The sequence below is a fragment of the Euprymna scolopes genome, chromosome 9 (assembly GCF_053919585.1).
Source record: "Euprymna scolopes isolate OS-2025 chromosome 9, ASM5391958v1, whole genome shotgun sequence".
NCBI classification, from domain to species: Eukaryota; Metazoa; Mollusca; class Cephalopoda; order Sepiida; family Sepiolidae; genus Euprymna; species Euprymna scolopes.
Window position 1 is genome coordinate 161,552,966 of NC_136490.1, and position 19,949 is coordinate 161,572,914.

Sequence of the window (19,949 nt, forward strand, 5' to 3'; positions counted from 1 at the left end):
ACAAAACTGTTAAGTATTGGGCAACAAAGAAATAACAAGATCTAATTCAGGAACCCAACGAATGGGATATATAACAAAAACATTCTTTTAAATGGCTTAGGGCTCCCTGTAGAAACTTGTCATGACTCTGCTCTTAAATAAGGATACGAAAATTAGGCGATATATTAATATTTAAATGGGATTTTCCGTAACTACAACAAAGCTAGATGTTTCTCGCATGCCTTTCTAGCTAGGGATTTCCCCTTCCTTTCTTCTCTTCAAAAAATGCTCCATTGCCAAAAGTGTGCTTATTCATAAAGTCTGAAGAAATGCTCGTTTTGAAAATTTTCAAACGACATAATGCTTGAAATTGTTGAACTGGACATGGAAACAATTGTAACGTAAATTGAAATACACTTTTTGTTGCCACCAACACCTTGTTTTGAAGTCTTGTTTTTGCTTACACAATATATATATATATATATATATATATATATATATATATATTAGTAATTTATAAAATATATATGGCGATAAAGCTACACTGAATATTCCGCGTTTCATCCACTCTAGGACTCTTCAAGCTTATGTGCGAATTCTGTGGTTGTTTGTCGTTTTTATATGCGCTTATTCCATTGAGATTTTAGTTAGCCAATCAGCTTTCTAGTATCCACCGCGCCCTTCCTATCAGCCAATGAGCATGCATTTATCGGAAAAAGGCCTATTTGACCTCAGGTGTACCTGTTCCTTTGTGTGTGCTCTATTTAGCCTGGATATTTAGTTTCTTGATCTGTTTTAAAACTAGGTTAGTGCCTATTTTTTTTTATAAATATATATATATATATGTGTACATACATATATGCACATATATATACATATATATACATATATGTGTGATCGTTTATGTATATTCATATTTATTTAATTTATTTATTTGTTTATTTTCTATTGTTTTTGTTAGTTTTAAAACTATTTTGTATCGCTAGCCTAGAGTAAATTTTATCTTGTGAATACAGTTGTTTGCTATTTCTCTTCTACAGTTTAATAGATGTTGGGGTTCTTTAAAGTACACGATAGCAAATTTTTCATGAAGGCATAATCTACATGGGTCGTCTAGGTCCCTATACGTGGTAGCTTGTCTTATTATTTTCCATTCGACTACCGGCGAATGTCCGCTTTCTTTGAGTTTCCAGTATTTATTCGCTAGTGTTGTTTTCATATGGTGTTTTTTATTGTTGAATGTACTTTTGTGGTCATAGTATCGAGTTTTTAAATCTAAGGAAGTTATACCTACGTAATATTTCTTGTTATTCAGGTTTTCTTTCGCAAATATTGTGGCCTGATAAACTACGCTTTTGGTTAAACATTTATTTTGAAGTGGGCAAAGTGTGCGGTGTCTACAGTTGCATTTATCTTGTTCGTTATTAGTATTTTTATTTTTATTTCTAGTATGGTTGTTGTTGTCCGGATTTGGTTTATTATTATTATTATTATTATTATTATTATTATTATTATTATTATTATTATTATTATTATTATTATTATGTCTTAAGTGAAATGAGTATTAAAAAAAAGATGACTATATTATGTTTGAAGTGAAATGCTTATTGTGAAAAAAGTTACTATACTATGTTTGAAGTGAAATGGCAATTAAAAAAGAGGACTATACTCTGTTCAAAGTGAAATGAGTATTTAAAAAAGGTGACAATACTATGTTCTAAGTTAAATGACTATTCAAAAAAGTTGGCTATAATCTGTTTCAAGTGAAATTACTATTTAACAAAATGTGACTATACTATGTTTTAAGTGCAATGAGTATTTAAAAAAAGGTGACTATATTATGTTTTAAGTAAAATGAGTACTTAAAAAGGTTAATATACTATGTTTACAGAGAAATGAGTATTAAAAAAGGTAACTATACTATGTTTTAAGTGAACTTTCTACTAAAAAAAGGTTGCTATACTATCTTTTAAGTGATATGACTATTTAAAAAAAGGTGACTATACTATGTTTTAGTTGAAATGACAACTAAAAAAGGGACTATGCTATGTCTTAAGTGAAATGACTATTTAAAAATGATGACTATACAATATTTTAAGGTAAAGGACTATTTAGAAAAAGGTTACTATACTATGTTTTAAGTTAAATGACTATATAAAAAAAGGTTACTATATTATATTTTAAGTGAAATGACTATTTAAAAAAGTGACTATACTAGGTTTTAAGTAAAATGAGTATTTTAAAAAAGGTGACTATACTATGTTTACAGTGACATTAGTATTAAAAAAGGTAACTATACTATGTTGTAAGCGAAATGTCTATTAAAAAAGGTTGCTATACTATCTTTTAAATGAAATGACTATTTAAAAAAAGGTGACTATACTATGTTTTAATTGAAATGACTATTTAAAAAAGGTGACTATACTATGTTTTAGGTAAAATGACAATTTAAAGAAAGATGGCTATACTATGTTTTAAATGGAATGAGTATTTAAAAAAGCTTACTATACTATGTTTTAAGTGAAAGGACTATTTAAGAACAGGTTATTATATTATGTTTTAAGTGAAATGACTATTTAAAAAAAACGGGACTATACTATGTTTTAAGTGAAATGACTATTTAAAAATGGTGACTATACTATGTTTAAAGTGAAATTACTATTTAAAAAAAGGTGACTATACTATGTTTTAAGTGAAATGAGTATTTAAAAAATGTAACTGTACTATGTTTTAAGTGAAATGAGTATTTAAAAAAGGTGACTATACATTGTCTTAAGTGAATTGAGTATTAAAAAAAGATGATTATATTATGTTTGAAGTGAAATGCCTATTGTAAAAAAGGTGACTATACAATGTTCTAATTGAAATGACAATTAAAAAAGGGGACTATACTCTGTTCAAACTGAAATGACTATTTAAAAAAGGTGACTATACTCTGTTTTAAGTGAAATGACTATTTAAAAACAGTTGACTATACTATGTTTTAAGTGTAATGACTATTTAAAAACAGTTGACTATACTATGTTTTAAGTGTAATGACTATTTAAAAAAGGTGACAAAACTATGTTTTAAACGAAAAAACTATTTTTAAAAAGGTGACTATACTATGTTTTAAGTGAAATGACTATTTTAAAAAAGGTGACTATACTATGTTTAAAGAGGAATAAGTATTTAAAAAGGTGACTATACTATATTTTAAGTGAAATGTCAATTAAAAAAGGTGACTATACGATGTTTTAAGACAAATTACTATTTAAAAAGGTGACTATACTATGTTTTAAGTGAAAAACTATTTAAAAAAAGGTGACTATAATATGTTTTTAGTGAAATGACTATTTAAAAAAAGGTGACTATAATATGTTTTTAGTGAAATGACTATTTAAAAAAGGTGACTATACTATGTTTAAATGAAATGAGTACTAAAAAAAGGGTTACTATACTATATTTTAAGTTAAATTACTATTTAAAAAAAGGTGACTATATTATATTTTAAGTGAAATTATGTTTTTAGTAAAATGAGTACTTAAAAAGGTGAATATACTTTACAGTGAAATGAGTATTAAAAAAAGGTGACTATACTATGTTTTAAGTGAAATTTCTATTAAAAAAAGGTTGCTATACTATCTTTTAAGTGAAATGACTATATAAAAAAAGGTGACTATACTATGTTTTAGTTGAAATGACTATTTAAACAAAGGTGATTATACTATGTTTTAAGGGAAATGACCATTTAAAAATGGTGACTATACTATGTTTTAAGGGAAAGGACTATTTAAAAAAAGGGTTACTATACTATGTTTTAAGTTAAATGACTATTTAAAAAAAGATGACTATATTATATTTTAAGTGAAATGAATATTTAAAAAAGTTGACTATACTATGTTTCCAGTAAAATTGGTATTAAAAAAGGTTACTATACTATGTTTTAAGTCAAATGTCTATTAAAAAAGGTTGCTATACTATCTTTTAAGTGACACGAGTATTTAAAAAAGGTGACATTACTATGTTTTAAGTGAAATGACTATTTAAAAAAAGGTGACTATACTATGATTTTAGTGAAATGACTATTTTAAAATGGTGATTATACTATGTTTGAAGTGAAATGACTATTTAAAAAAGGTGACTATACTATGTTTATACTGAAATGACTATTTTAAAAAGTTGACTCTACTATGTTTTAAGTGAAATGACTATTAAAAACGTGACTATACTATGTTTTAAGTGAAATGCCTATTTAAAAAAAGGTGACTATACTATGTTTTAAGTGAAAGGACTATTTAAAAAACGTGACTATACTATGTTTTAAGTGAAATAAGTATTTAAAAGAGGTGACTATACTATGTTTCAAGTTAAATGACTATTTTAAAAAAGGTGACTATACTATGTTTTAAGTGAAATGACTATTTAAGAAACGCTGACTTTACTATGTTTAAAATTGAATGAGTATTTTAAAAAGGTGACTATATTATGTTTTTCGTGAAAGTACTATTTAAAAAAAAAGATTACTATACTATGTTATAAGTGAAATGACTGTTTGAAAACGGTGACTATACTATGTTTAAAGTGAAATGACTTTTTAAAAAAGGTGACTATGCTATGTTTAAAGTGAAATGACTATTTAAAAAAGGTGACTATTCTACGTTTTTGTGAAATGAGTACTTTAAAAAGGGGACTATCCTATGTTTTAAGATAAATTAGTATTTAAAAAAGATGTCTATACTATGTTTCAAGAAGGCCAAGCACATGAATCGAAAATCTCTTCTTGATTCCCAAAACAAATTCTGGATAGAAAAACTGGATACACTATTTGATATTTCGTCCTGTTCTTGCAATCTGTCAGTTTTAAGTTTTGAAAGCCCTCGTGTAAAATGCAATAAAGAAAATTCCAAGATTGATCACATTATTTTCACCTGCCCTCGACAACAAAAGGTAACTTATTTTCTATTTTTTCTTTGTGAGATAATCTTTTATCCAAACCAATTTTCATATTTTAATGCAAACTAATTTTCATATTTTGTTTAGATGTATTTTGATATAAGTAAAATCTGATTTTCAGGTTCCAGTTGAGGAACGTAAATACCTAAAGGATCAGAGGAGCAAAATATGGCCGAAAGGTACTTTTCAGCTTGGTCCAGTTGATAAAAGTGCTATAAAAAAGTAAAAAAATAACGAGAGGAGTTAATAAAAAATGTACATTCATCTCCAACAACTTCAACTTCAAATCTCCAGAGTAATATTTCCTCCCCCTCTTACTCATCTTCTGCAAGTGAAGAATCAAAAGAAGAATATTTGCAGCGAAGAGTTATCCAAAATGGCCTGAATGCCTTATCAAATTTCCCAAGTATGCTCTTGAGTAATCAGGGGGGCATCTCTTCTAATCTTGCCAATGCCTTGCTCTTAGATTTGTAGGTTATGGGCCTTCTTATACCCAATATTAATATAAGCAATATTCTTATTCATAAAAGTAAAGTAGACAGGGCAAAATCTAGACTGCCAAAAACCATAATGAAAATGTGGATAATCTGATATGCATTGGAGTTGATGGGAGAATGGATAAGGATACATTGTTTTATAAAAAAATTGTGGAGGAAAATGGACAGAAAACTATGAAAAAAAAACAAACTAAGGGACCAGAACACCATTTAATATTTACAACATATGAAAGTAAATATCTGACACACAGAGTGGGGCAATAGGTGCTGTTCATGCAGAGCACGTGATGGATGTTTTGTATGAATTCAACAGTGAAAAGACTATCAAGGCTATCCTTGTTGACAAGACTAATGCTAACACAGGTTGTGAAGGTGGAATGAATACAATTTTAGAAAAAAATAATTAAAAAGAAATCTCCATACAATTGGTTGCTCTTTGCCCCATAACGAACTACCTTTCAGGCCTCTTTTTAAAAACATGGATGGTTGCACAAAAGGCCCTACAACATTCAGCGGCCCCTGGGAAAATTATGCTCAAATCATTGTCATGATTTACCCCAGATATCATTTTCCACTATTAGCAGTTCTCTGGATTCAATTTTGATTTAATAAATGGCCTCAGTTGTGACCAAATATTACTGTATGAATACACAGTAAGTATTTCTAGAGGTAAGGTTGACTCTAGATATGTTTCATGGAAAATTGGTCTTTTAAACCAGGCAAGATGGCTAATTTTAGCATCAGGCTCAAGTGTTTATGGACTAGTGGTGCATATCCACAAAGGCTCACAACAAAACTCCGGAGGTTAATAAATTGTATTGTAAATGTGTATGCCATTTGTTGGTTTGAAATTAAAAAAATAATAAATTCCACAATCAGCAATTGCCCATTTTTAATATGATCCAGAGGATTAATGAGCAACCTCATGAAATCCATCAGATTGCATTAAAAAACATACGAACATACAATTTTGTTTACTGTCTGAAAACATTCTATATTCAATGGTCAAATCTGAGGAAGTTGAAGTAAGCTTTAAAAAGAATTTTGGCATCAGGTAAGTAAACATTTATTCATTTATCAATGACCCGATTATTAATTCCAATTTATACAAACATTTGTAAGATTTTATATAATTTCACCATAATTATTAAAGCAGTACACATTTAATTTTTTAATATTCAATTAATTTTTATATTCTTTTGGGAGTGAGAAGTCAACCAAGAAACGATTAAAAAGAATACCAAATATTAATTTTAATGCAACTCATTGGACACAATTAATAGATTTGACATTATGTGGTATTTTTAAACCACCAATGACGAAAGATTTTCCTGATTCTGAACTTCAAGAATCATTATTTAATGGGAACAAGTTTGACTTGCAAGATTTGCCTTCACATTCTGAGGATGTGAAACGGACAGTCAAGTAAACAACGGAAGCATCACAAACTGTATATGGTTTTCAATCAAGACATCGACACATCGCAGCCAAAGTTTTGAGTCAGAAATTGAGACCGTCATTTTTGTCTAAGGGCTCTTATATGGAGCAATTTGACTATATATTAAGCTTTATCAAAATAATGTTTCGGCTTTTCCTTATTTGTTTGTTTGTTATATTTTCACTTATAACAGAAAAAAATCGATTTTAAGATATTGAAATTTTACTGCTTAATTCATGACATGAAAAGACAGTTTGCTAATGCAATTCTATGATAAATGGAAAACTTGCCAATCATCTCAACAAAATAACTTTTTCAGTGACATGCAATATGGTTTCCGCTCTGTGATATCAATATTTGATGTGCTAATTGAGATATCACACAGAATTAGTAAATTTATCGATGAAGAGTTCATTTCTAGAGCGGTAGCTCTTATCATATCTAAGGCATTTGATAGGGTCTGACACAGAGGTTTACTTCATAAAATCTAGCTACGGAATATTCTTCTCAAGCACTAAATCTTTTCGGTCTGATAGTTCTATTTAAGTGGTCATTAATGGGAAGAAATACGTAGATCAAACTATTAATGCTGGCATACCCCAAGGATCCACATTGGGCCCAACTCACTTCCTTATCTTTATCATGGACCTCATAGACCATATTATTCGATCATTTGTCGGCATCTATGCAGACAATACTACCATCTATGGAAACATTACAAAAGCCGACAATGATCAGAATTTTTCTGATTCTCTCTCCTCTGACCTTAAACGTGTGCTGCAATGAGGTAAGGAATGGCTGGTCAGCTTTAATTCATTCAAAATCAAACTGCTATCATCACTGATAATTATATCCCCAGTTTACTCCAATTGAAATGAACATCTCTTGCCTTGATGAAGCACTCTGTTTTGATAAACTTCTGGGACTCATTTTTACCCTAAATCTGAAATGAAATACTTACATCAGATCCCTAACCACCCCAGAAAGTATCTCACTGCCGTCGGGATCCTCTACCAGTACAAAAAGACATTTCGTTCTAAGAGGGAGTACTCCTGCCACATCTGGTGGCAAGCTCAAAAAATACCCTTTTCTGTCTTGAGGGGGTGCAGAACATCTACTCATTACTTAACCCTTATCCTAGAGTTTTGATAAGTGGTGACCCTCAAAGTAAAAAAATAAAATGAAAAGGGTGTGTGTGCAGATTTTCAATTTGAAGATTATTTATGATTTGTTATATTAATATTATTTTTATAAAATAAAAAGACATTTCCTGATATTAAATACAGAAATATTTTGGTATAAACACGAATATTCAAGACAAACCTTGCAAAAACGAAGAATTTTCAGTATATTTTTGTCTACGACTTTGATACAAAACGCTCAAAAAACCGCTCAAGCATTTGATCTAATTTTTTGCATGGTAATAAGTCCAGCAAGAGCCATTTTATTTTAATATTCTGAGAAAAGTGAAAAATCGACTATATATATATATATATATATATATATATATATATATATATATATATATATATATATATAGTGGAGATGGTAATTAATAAAAAATGAAGAAAGTGCTCAATACTGTTGTAGAGCAAATATGCGTTTTATTTTTTATTACCAACGCCCCCCCCCAAAAAAAAACGGCCGAGTAGCCGAAGCAATAATGTAACTTAACAAAAAGATACGGTAATAAAAAATAAAATGCATACATATATATATATATACATATATATATATATATATATATATATATATATATATATATATATGAAGAATTCTTAGGAAAATAATTTATAAAAAAATATATGACTTGAGTGCCATAGGTAAGTATTTAATTATTATAGTATATATATATATATATATATATATATATATATATATATATATATATATATGAACAAATGATTAATAAAAAGACATCTTAAAAAAGAGTTAAAAACATTTAATTTTAAAAAAGGAAACACAAGATAAGTGGATAGTCCTTAATCCGCGGAGTTTCGAAGAAACTTTTTTTTTTTTTTTTTTTTTTAAAACCTTAAATTTTTTTGATTCATCCAACCTTGACAGACGTGTTTTTAAATATTCTCTCCAGTGCTTTTCTTTTAATGATTTGGAATTCATTCCATTTGCGCTTTTTTCCAAGGAACTCTGCCTTTTGGATTATTTTGGACCATTTGGAATTTACCCATTGGATTGAAATTTTAAATTCGACCGTTTTGGATTTTACCATTTTTGGATTTTTACCCTTCACCGGACTATCCATTCATGTGAAATCTTTTTATCATTTTTCTTTTGCCTCCTGTTTCCCTTACCTCACCTTTTTTTTTTTAACCAAGTAAGATCTGTGACTTACTTGTAGTTTCATTTAATACTTTTATATGCAAAATCCGATCCTGCATTTTGCTAATTCCTGCCCTCTGATGAGAAGGAGAGTATTTCTTCGAAACTCCGCGGATTACGGACTATCCACTTATCTTGTGTTTCCTTTTTTAAAATTAAATATGTTTTTAACTATTTTTAAAGATGTCTTTTAACATGTTTTATTAATCATTTGTTCATATTATAAGCTCTATTTCCTTTTCGGTTTTATTGAGCTTTTACATCTGGCTGAGTTTATTTTACTTGTAAATAGTAAATATTAACTCTTTAATATTTATAATATATTTTAAGTTTACCATTTTGATTACCTTGGTAAACTTATTGTAATTTTTATTATATATATATATATATATATATATATATATATATATATATATATATATATAAACAATTTCCTGATGAACCGTCCCCTTAAGTAGACACTTTATTAAATCTCCACATTAAGGTACTGTACTTGCAATAACCCTTATCCCTGAGTGGCTTCCAGGCCTTGATAAGTGGTGACCACCATGTAAAAAATATATATATGGGATAGGGGGCTCTGGGTAGAAGTAGTACCTTTGAATCTCTGGCTGATGCACCCAATAGGGTGGACAGAGATCACTGGTCATCACCCATCTCCTAAATCTCTCACTTGCTAGCTCCAAGTGCTATACCCTGGGTACTGGTCTCAGCAGGTCTGCTAAACCTTGTGAGGGGACGGTGTTGGTACAGCATCGCTAAGCAATGTGTCCACTAGACTGAGCAGTTAGAGTCAAAAACCAAGAAATAGCTGGTATGATACCCAGCTGTACAGAAAGCTTACCAGGGTGAATCAGGCCCTTTAGTGTTGGCTCACAACTGATCTAGGAGATGGAACACTCTTACAAGAAAATCCTGCGATCGTTTTATCATCTGACGTGTGGCACATGCGTGCACCTGTACAGACCATGTTAATCCGATGGAGAGAGGGTGCTTTGTTCACCATAAACAATGACCACTTAAAACAAATCAAAGTGCCGGTTGTTCAGTGAACCATTTTCACTCATTTAAGCCTAAGGTTTGGTATATCGATATGTGTTTTTTTTTTAACTAATAATAAACCAATAAATCCTGTGGCAATGATGGGATTGTGACGGGAACAGGTGAAGGATGTCACTGGTAGTTCCTAGCATGAACATTGCACATAGGTGGTGGAAGGTAGATGTCCGTTTTTCACAACACCCGCATTGCAGTAGGAAAGGACAAATATGCCACATTTTTGAGTTGCTATGCACCTACACTTAATTCATCTGATGAGCTAAAAGAGAGGTTTTACTCCTCTTTACGCGAACAGATCAACAAGGTCTGTGTACAGGATAAGCTGTTTGTCTTGCGTGACTTCAATGCCCGTGTGGGTAGTGATACACAATTTTGGAGAAATGTCATTGGTTCACATGGAATTGGTAAAGTCAACTCAAATGGTGTTCTCTTATTGTTTCTTTGCAGTGAATTCGATCTTTTGCTCACTAATACAGTGTTTCAGCTGCCTAATTGCAAGAAAGCCAGTTGGAAACATCCCCGGTCTAATCATTATCATCTCATTGATTATGTCATTGTACACGTTCTGATAGACAAGATATAAATCTTACACGTTCTTACAGCATCGGGGAATGTTGGTCAGACCATAAATTGATCTGCTCCACAGTCAAATCAAGCGCCCTGTTTGAAACCAACGTAATTCTTCCATCAAGAGAATTGATGTAGGCAAGTCGAAGGTTAAGGAAATAATGCACTCATTTCAAAAGGCTACTGATGAAAAGATGTCTTCCGTTGTATATGGGAATGACATTGAGGCATCTTAGAGAGAGTTTAAAGCTGCTGTGTATGACTTTGCCAAAGAGTCATTAGGATATGCTCGAAGGAAAAACCAAGATTGGTTTGATGAAAATGATCCAACTATCGTCCCACTGCTCAATAACATGCATCAAACCCATCAAGTATGGATTACTGACAAAAATTCTTAAGTGAAAGACAAGGTTTTCAGAATGGCAAAAAGTTGGCACAATCTCGGCTCCAGAAAATGAAACAAAACTGGTGGGACCAGAAAGCTGAGGCCTTACAAGATGCGGCGGATAGGTGTGATTTTAAATCATTCTACCAAAACCTCAAGGGGTGTTTGGTCCCATTTTAAGGGGGGGGGGCGCATCTCCAATATTTTCGTCGGATGGCATTCTCCTCACTGATAAGAAAGAAATTACTAAGCGCTAGGTTGAACACTTTTCAAATGTTTTTAACAGAGAATCGACATTGGACCGAGGAGTGATTGATGATATTCCTCAGATGCCAACCATCGAGGCGTTTGCTGATACTCCATCCATGTCGGAGATTGAATGGGCTGTAAAGCAACTTTCAAATGGTAAGGCTCCAGGTGATGACGGCATACCTGCAGAAGTATACAAATGTGGAAGCCAACTGTTAATCAGGAAACTAAGTGCCCTGTTTTCATTAATATGGGAACTTGGTACCGTGCCACAACAGTTCAAAGACGCATCAATTATTCACCTGTTTAAGCACAAAGGAAATAAGTGTGAGTGTGATAACCATAGAGGAATTTCTCTTTTGTCTGTTGCTAGTAAAATTCTAGCTCGTGTAATCCTAAACAGACTCATTGGTTCAATCTGTAAAACTGTGCTCCCAGAAACCCAGTGTGGTTTTAGAGCAGGAAGAGGTACTGTGGACATGATTTTAAGCCTTTGGTAACTACAGAGAAAGCGAGGGAGGAGAATAAAGACTTGTTTGTCACATTCGTTGACCTCACAAAGACATTTGATATCGTCTCTAGGGATGCCCTGTGGACTCTTTTGAGTAGGCTTGGTATTCCGGACAAGATTTGAATGTGATTGTCTCTTTTCACTGAGGAATGGTGGCGACAGTACGATCTGGCTATGAACAAAGTGAACCATTTGAAGTGTCAAATGGAACTAAGAAAGGATGTGTCCTTGCTCCGATCCTATTTGCTCTTTTCTTTTCAATAATGTTCAAGACAGCTTTCAAAAACACTTCAGAAGGCGTAGGTGTTGAGTATCGATCAAGTGGAGGATTATTTAACCAGCAACGGTTCAAGGCCAAAACCAAGATTTTTGTGCAGACTGTTCTTCACCTCCTTTATGCTGATGACTGTGCTCTTGTCACCCATAGTCTTGATGACATGCAGAACATCCTCAATAGCTTTGCTGGTGCATGTAAGGCCTTCGGTCTTACAATTAGCATAAAAAAGACTGAAATTATTCACCAGCCAAAATCAAACGCTACATCCTCTTCACAACCAGTGGTATGTGTTGATGGTGAAGTTTTGAAAATAGTATCTTCTTTTACATACGTCAGATCTGTTGTGTCTGATGATGCTAAATTTGAAAAGGACATCCAATGTAGAATTAATAAAGCTAGTGAGGCATTTGGTAGACTGCGACACAGACTCTGGAACAAGAGTTTCTAAGCAACTTTTTTATGGGCAACTGACAAATTCTTGTCAACCAATAGGGCGTCCTCTGCTTCGTTACAAGGATAAACTAAAAGACAACCTGAAACGCTGTGGAATTTCTTTGAGTTCCTGGGAGAGTGCAGCAGGGGATCGCAGAAAATGGAGGGAGATGTGTTTCCTGGGAACCAAAGAATTTGAACATAACCGCCTTTGTCATAGGGACGCCCTTCGTGCAAATATGAAGGCAAAACACAAGAAAAATCCATCTAAAAATGAATATGTATGCCACTGTGGTTTCAGAGCACGCAGCAAAGCAGGGTTATCTATTCACTCGAGAAGGCATCTTTTACCGACGAGCATATGAATGTTCACCATCTGCGGAGGAGTGTGCCGGACGTCTACAGGATTGCAATTATGCATGTGGTGTCACAGAGATTAGGAGCTGTTGAAGATTGCATACTGAACCCTCATTCATCGTCTTCGATGAGAAAATCCACCATATATATATATATATATATATATATATATATATATATATATATATATATATATATATATATATATAGCCACAATAATATAAGCGCATCTCCATTTACGCTGAACATCCATCCATATATTACGTATGAAAGAATCTGCTGTGGAATTTTCACAGGTCCCACTAGTAAATATATTAAATCAAAGATTAGGAATAAAAGTTATACATAATTTTATTATATCACCAGGACAATAAGGAAAAGTAATTTCGATCATCATTTTCAGTGTGTTAATTTAAATCAACTATATATATATATATATATATATATATATATATATATATATATATATATATGCATACATATATTTGTGTGTGTGTGTGTGTGTGTGTGTGTGTGTTGTTAAGGTTGCGATATCCGTAATATAAACCTTGTTTAAATTAACAACAATTCATGGTCCTCCGTGAGTGAACAGTGAACGAGGGATAAAAATTAGCGAAGTTCAGCTAGCACAAATGTGTCATTTTAACCTGAAAGGTACCCATAGGGAAGGTACCCATAGGGAAGGTACCCATAGGGAAGATACCCATAGGGAAGGTACCCATAGGGAAGATACCCATAGGGAAGATACCCATAGAGAAGGGGACCACCGGAGTTTTTCTGGGAAATCCGTTCTGCTACTTTTTTAGTCATATCATGTTTAATGTTTGTTCAAAATTAAAAAAAATTCCAAGACGTAGTTATTGAGAAAAGTGCGGACAGGAGAATGGACGGACGGACGAACGGACAAGGGTGAATTTACAGGTCCACCCTCCTTTTGTCGAAGGACCTAAAATACGTATGTTATACGTTTGAAGCCAAATTGCAATGCCAAGATTTTGTAAAATAAACAGTTTATGCAATTCATTTTCCACAAAAGATTTGGAAATCATGAGAATGTCTGCGATTTGTCGGCAATCTTGTTTAACTACTGCTTTCTCTTAGTTATAGTCGATCATCTTTGGTCGATCAAAGCAAGGAGCATTTCTCACGAAACAAGGCCGATAACCAGTAGTCGCGTGCTCTCGTGTAATGAATGAATGCGTGAATGTAGCATTGACATGAAATTCTTAAAGATAAACTAAAATGACCGAAAAACGGGCTGAAATGACTTAAATAAATAAAAAGTAAATGACTTAGAATGACTTTAATGAACTTAAAAATGAATTGAATGACGTTAAGAATGACTTGAATGCTTAAAAAATAACTGGAATCCTTAAAAAACAACTTGAATGATCTGGAGAATGACTTAAATGACTTTGAGACTGACTGGTTGTAAAGTGTGTGATCATTTTACATTAAATTAATACAGAAAAGTGATACCCCACTTTATATCACACAGTTACAAACATAGGTACAGCATTTAGTAGGACAGATACTACACTTTGATCTTGGCCAAAAGAGTATTTATTTGCTCCTCCACCGAGCAAATTAGACACAAAGCCGATTTTTAATGTGAGGAGTGAAGGGGAAATGAGGACCAACTCCCCGGGGAGTAGGGGAGCTGGATAGTGACAATTGGTATGAAGGGTTGCCCCTACATTGACCAAGGTTTTATATGTGGGGTTGTCCCCACATATGGTCTTTGCTTGCAGTATCTGCCGGAACAGATATTGCACTTTATAAAATGATCTTTAGTTGGCCGGAAAGATGACATTAAAAAAGAAGGAATGAGCTTATTAGCGTACCCAATATTTCTATCTGTAGGATTGTATCTTAAACTAATTAATCGCTTATCATAAATTATGGAATATGTATTCTAGGCAACACAGTAAGGTGAATAGATCAATTGTTTTTTAGTAAAATTTATGTTTAGAATGTGTGCCCCCCCAAACTCGCCCCTTCCTATTTATCTCCACTATTATATAAAAGGAACTTTGCGTATGTGTGTCTCCGTTTCCTATGGACTCGAAAACGACTTGATCGATTTTTATAAAATTTTACATGGAGGTATTTTATTCACCTGCCAGTCCTCTTATATAGGTTTTGCATCGAAATGTCTTCGATAAGTATCGACATAATCCGATGAAACAAGGAACAGGCGATTTTGACCAAAGTTAACACCTTATACAGCCTAACATCACAAGTGCATTTGAGAAGTTTTATTACCACACAAGCCGAAAGGCCCAACAGCTAAAATCAACAGTAGGGCTTTTTAATATGACAGGGGCGCGTTTAAAATGAATGTTTCTGTTTGAAGCACAATTGACCTTTTTCATGTTAAACTTAAATTCAAGATATTATCATCGCGTAAGCAATAAGGCCAGTTATATAAAATCAAAAGTAGGTTCTTTGACATGACAGGGGCGCTTTCGAAATGAATGTTTCTGTTTAGAACACAATTGACTTTTGCATTTTAAACTTTAAAATTCAAGCCATTATATATATATATATATATATATATATAAATAATTATATAAAATCAACATTAAGTTTTCTACAGTGCAATGTAGACTACAATGTATTGTGGACTAAGTCGCTGCAGAAAGGTATGTGAAGCTTTCTTCCAGTGCGCAGTGATGGGTCCCCAACTCAAGCAAGCAATCAACTTGAAAAGTGGGCAATTTCACCGATTTCGATGACAATAAAAATATGGCAGTGTAAAAAATTTGTTAATCATTATTCATTCCCGGGCAACGTCGGGTCTGTCCGATAATTGTTTAATTAGCGAGATATAAAAAGTTCATAGAGAAAACTATATGAAATGGTTAGTTATACAAAAACATCGTAACCAGACCGGTGCACGCGTGAACATCAATAAAATCTATGTGTTGGGTAAAATCCTAAACTAATGAACTCATCATTATGAATAATGCGATATTTTATTCAATATCGGGAGTAACGTGGACGCATTATTATTTCTTTTGTAAACTTGATCATTTTCAGTACTGTATATAACATTTTTCAGAATGTGAGATTATATATAATTATTTTATAATCAAACAACGTCGCATCTCACACATACCATGAAGGCCACAGACTAGGTCTTCCGATTTGCGGCTTTCATGACTTATGGCTTGTATGAGCTGCGACGTTATTGATTGTGGAAATAGTGATATATATATATATATATATATATATATATAAATATATATATATGTGTGTGTGTGTATGTGTGTGTGTATGTGTGTGTGTACGAGTGTTTGCATATTTATATGTAAATGTATATGTATGTATGCATATGTATATGTAAATGTATATGTATGTATTTATATATACACACAAATCTTTCTTATATCTTTCTTATACGAATAAAAGCTTCCATCTTGAAGAAGACTTCTGTAATGTAACCGATCCTGACATAAGGTTATACACGCAGATCGCAACAATGGTTTCCGTGATGAGCTGTTTATACGAACAAAAAGAAAAACGTTCATGCAGGATCCATAATTACAACGAGAAATTGGTTCCGATAAAAAGAAAATGAAACTAACTAAATATATATATATATATATATATATATATATATATATATATATATATATATATATATATATGTGTGTGTATATATATGTGTATATATATATATATTCCACTCTCATGTATATATGTATATGTATATATAAATATATATATGTATACATATGTATATATATATATATATATTTCACTTTGATGTATATGTATACACACACATATATATATATATACGCACACACACACGCGCGCACACATACACTATATATATATATGCATATATATATAATATAAAGCTGTGTGTCTGTGTGTGTGTGTGTGTGTGTGTGGTCACGAATAGGCTCTTATATGGTTGACTATTTTAAAAAACTGATTACATATAATGATAGAAGATGTATCGAGACACAGGAATGGGTATGTTTGATCCTGCAGAACGGCGGTTCATTAAAACTGTGAGGTCTGCGTTCGCGCCTGGTCCACAAAGTATAGAAATAAAAAATTAAAAAATTAAAAAAAAAGAACATTTTCAAGTGTTTTTGATATAGATGTACATAAGAATATTTTGATATATCGTTGACTATTATAGAAAACTGATCACAGACACAGGAATGAGTATGTTTGATCTGGCATGAGGATGATTCATTAAAATTGTGGGGTCTGCATACGCGCCTGGTCCACAAAGTATGGAAATAAAAAATTTAAAATTGAAAAAAAAAAAACGTTTACAAGTTTTTTTGATATAGATGTACATAATAATACTTTGATAAGTATGTTTAAACTTAAATAGGGATGGTATAATAAAATTTTGGAATCTGCGTTTGCGCCTGGCCTCCATAGAATGGAAATAGGCACATACTTTAATAAAGACTTTCATATTTATCTGCGTAAGTATACGTTGATAATTATGTTTCAGTTTGAAGAAATTTGGTATAATAAAGTTATGGGGGTGTTCGTTCGCGCCTGACCTCCATAGAATGGAAATATGTCACAAAGTTAAACAAGTTTTTTTTTTAATATAGATCCATAGAATATTGTGATAAGTGTTTCAGTGTGAACAGGTATGGTATAATAAATTATGGGGTTTATCTATTTTATTTTTACTTGCATCATATTTTGGTTTGGTTTTGATACCGCCAAATTCGAAGCTATCTTTTTACAACCCTTCCTTTTCATAACCTAGGCTGTTTTTTAACCCAGTCAACAACGGGTACTTTTGCTGGCATATATATATATATATATATATATATATATATATATATATATATATATATATAATTATTTTTTTACTATAATAATTAAATACCTACAGACACTAGTGTTTCATCCTTTCGGGATTCTTCAGTTCAGGGTGTCACGATTACTACCAGTCGAACGATTCGAACCCCGCGACACGAGACATCTCTGGCTCGATTAGCGGAGGCCGTATCCATTCGGCTACCATTAATCGTGTGAAATAGCGTTGAATTTTAAACATTTTAATTTAAATGTTCATTACGTCAGACAGACAGTGATCAAATCGTTATACGATGATCTACGCACAAGAGCTAAATTGACCGACTTTTTAATTCAACAGAAAGTGCTCAACGATATATATATATATATATATATATATATATATATATATATATATATATATATATATATCTATATATGTATATATATACATATCTATATATGTATATATATATATATATATATATATATATATATATATATATATAAAGCGGGGGAGGGCAGAGCGGTAGCTCTAGATATATCTAAGGCTTTTGACAGGGTATGGCATGAGGGTCTCCTCAGTAAAATCAGATCATACGGGATCACTGGTAGAATACTTAACATAATTAAATCCTTCTTAGATAAGAGAAAAATCCAGGTTGTCCTCGACGGTCGTACATCTAAACAATATAATATAAATGCGGGGGTGCCCCAGGGATCTATCCTTGGACCTCTATTGTTCCTGATATTCATAAATGACCTCCCCGACAACATTGCCTCTGATATGGGTATATATGCTGATGACACTACACTCTAGGCAGGAACGACAGGAAGACGAACGAACACATTTCTAAAGAAATGGCAGAAACACTAGAGGAAGACCTCCAATCTGTAGTGGAATGGGGACAAAAGTGGTTGGTCGCGTTCAATGCTGCCAAGACTAAACTAGTTTCATTCAATAATTACAAGAAACCCTCTCTACCACCCATAGCAATGGCCAACGACTCTTTATCTGAGAGTTCATCTTTCAAACTCCTTAGCCTAACGTTCACAGGAAACATGAGTTGGAACAATTACATTGAAGGCATTGCCAGGGCCGCTGCAAGAAAGGTGGGCTCTCTCTACCGTGCTAGAAAACTACTAACACCCGAAAGTATCCTGTACCTCTATAAGGCCATCATTCGCCCATGTATGGAGTATTGCTGCCACATCTGAGCTGGTGCATCTGCTACTAGTCTCTCGCTCCTTGACAAGGTTCAAAAGAGAGTCGCAAAACTGATAGGCCCTGAACTGGCATCTAAGCTTCAGCCTCTGTCCCATCGACGAAATGTTGCATCCCTCTGCCTCTTCTACAAGTATTTTAGTGGTGAATGCTCTGACGAACTGCAATCACTTGTGCCCCCACGACGTGTGCACCCTCGACAAACCCGACAGGCTGCTAAATCCCACCCCCACACTGTAGAGATCCCTAGATGTAAAAGATCTATTTACTCCAATAATTTCTTCCCCAGAACCGCTAGACTCTGGAATTCCATTCCAGGTCCCTGCTTCCCCAACAGTACTGACGTGCAGAAGTTCAAGTGTAACGTGAACCGACACCTTGCTGCCCAAATCCCTACATAGTACCCCAGTAGTTGTTGCCCCTGATAGTAGCCCCCTACACCAAAGTGGCAATTTGCCTTGTTTGGGGTGAAAATGTTATAAAAAAAAAAAAAAAGAAATATAAGTAAAGTAAGTATTACCTCTGTGGAACCAGATGACAATGGGCCAGGTTTATTTTTCTGTAGGATAATGGACTTCAATTTAAGAGCAGCCTGCAATACAAAAACAAAAAAAAAAGAAATAAATAAAAAGAAATAAACAATTGGATAAAAATTGTAACAATTTTCAAGTCTCTTCTTTTTTACAAGAAAAAGATTTTTGTTGCCTTATTTCAAAGATTTGTCTATGTATAGAAAGACTTCATAGTGCCACAATCTGAATAAATAATCTTGTCAGCATCAAAGTCAAACTCTTTGCAGCTAATTCTACCCAAATAAATAATAAGTGACAAATCATTTCACTCCAAGCATATTGCCACTTACATATGAAGAGTTACTAGTTGGAATCATGTCAAAAGAATGAGCTGCAAGATG

At 32.8% G+C, this 19,949-nt stretch overlaps 1 long non-coding RNA gene across 1 annotated transcript in view; it reads right to left on the bottom strand.

Annotated features, from left to right (window-relative positions):
- LOC145285024 (uncharacterized) overlaps positions 1–19,949 on the bottom strand; it is a 168,771-nt gene that overhangs the window by 21,795 nt on the left and 127,027 nt on the right. The window contains exon 2 of the long non-coding RNA XR_013868932.1: positions 19,557–19,628. This is a non-coding gene — a long non-coding RNA (uncharacterized LOC145285024). The remainder of the gene's footprint in view (positions 1–19,556; positions 19,629–19,949) is intronic.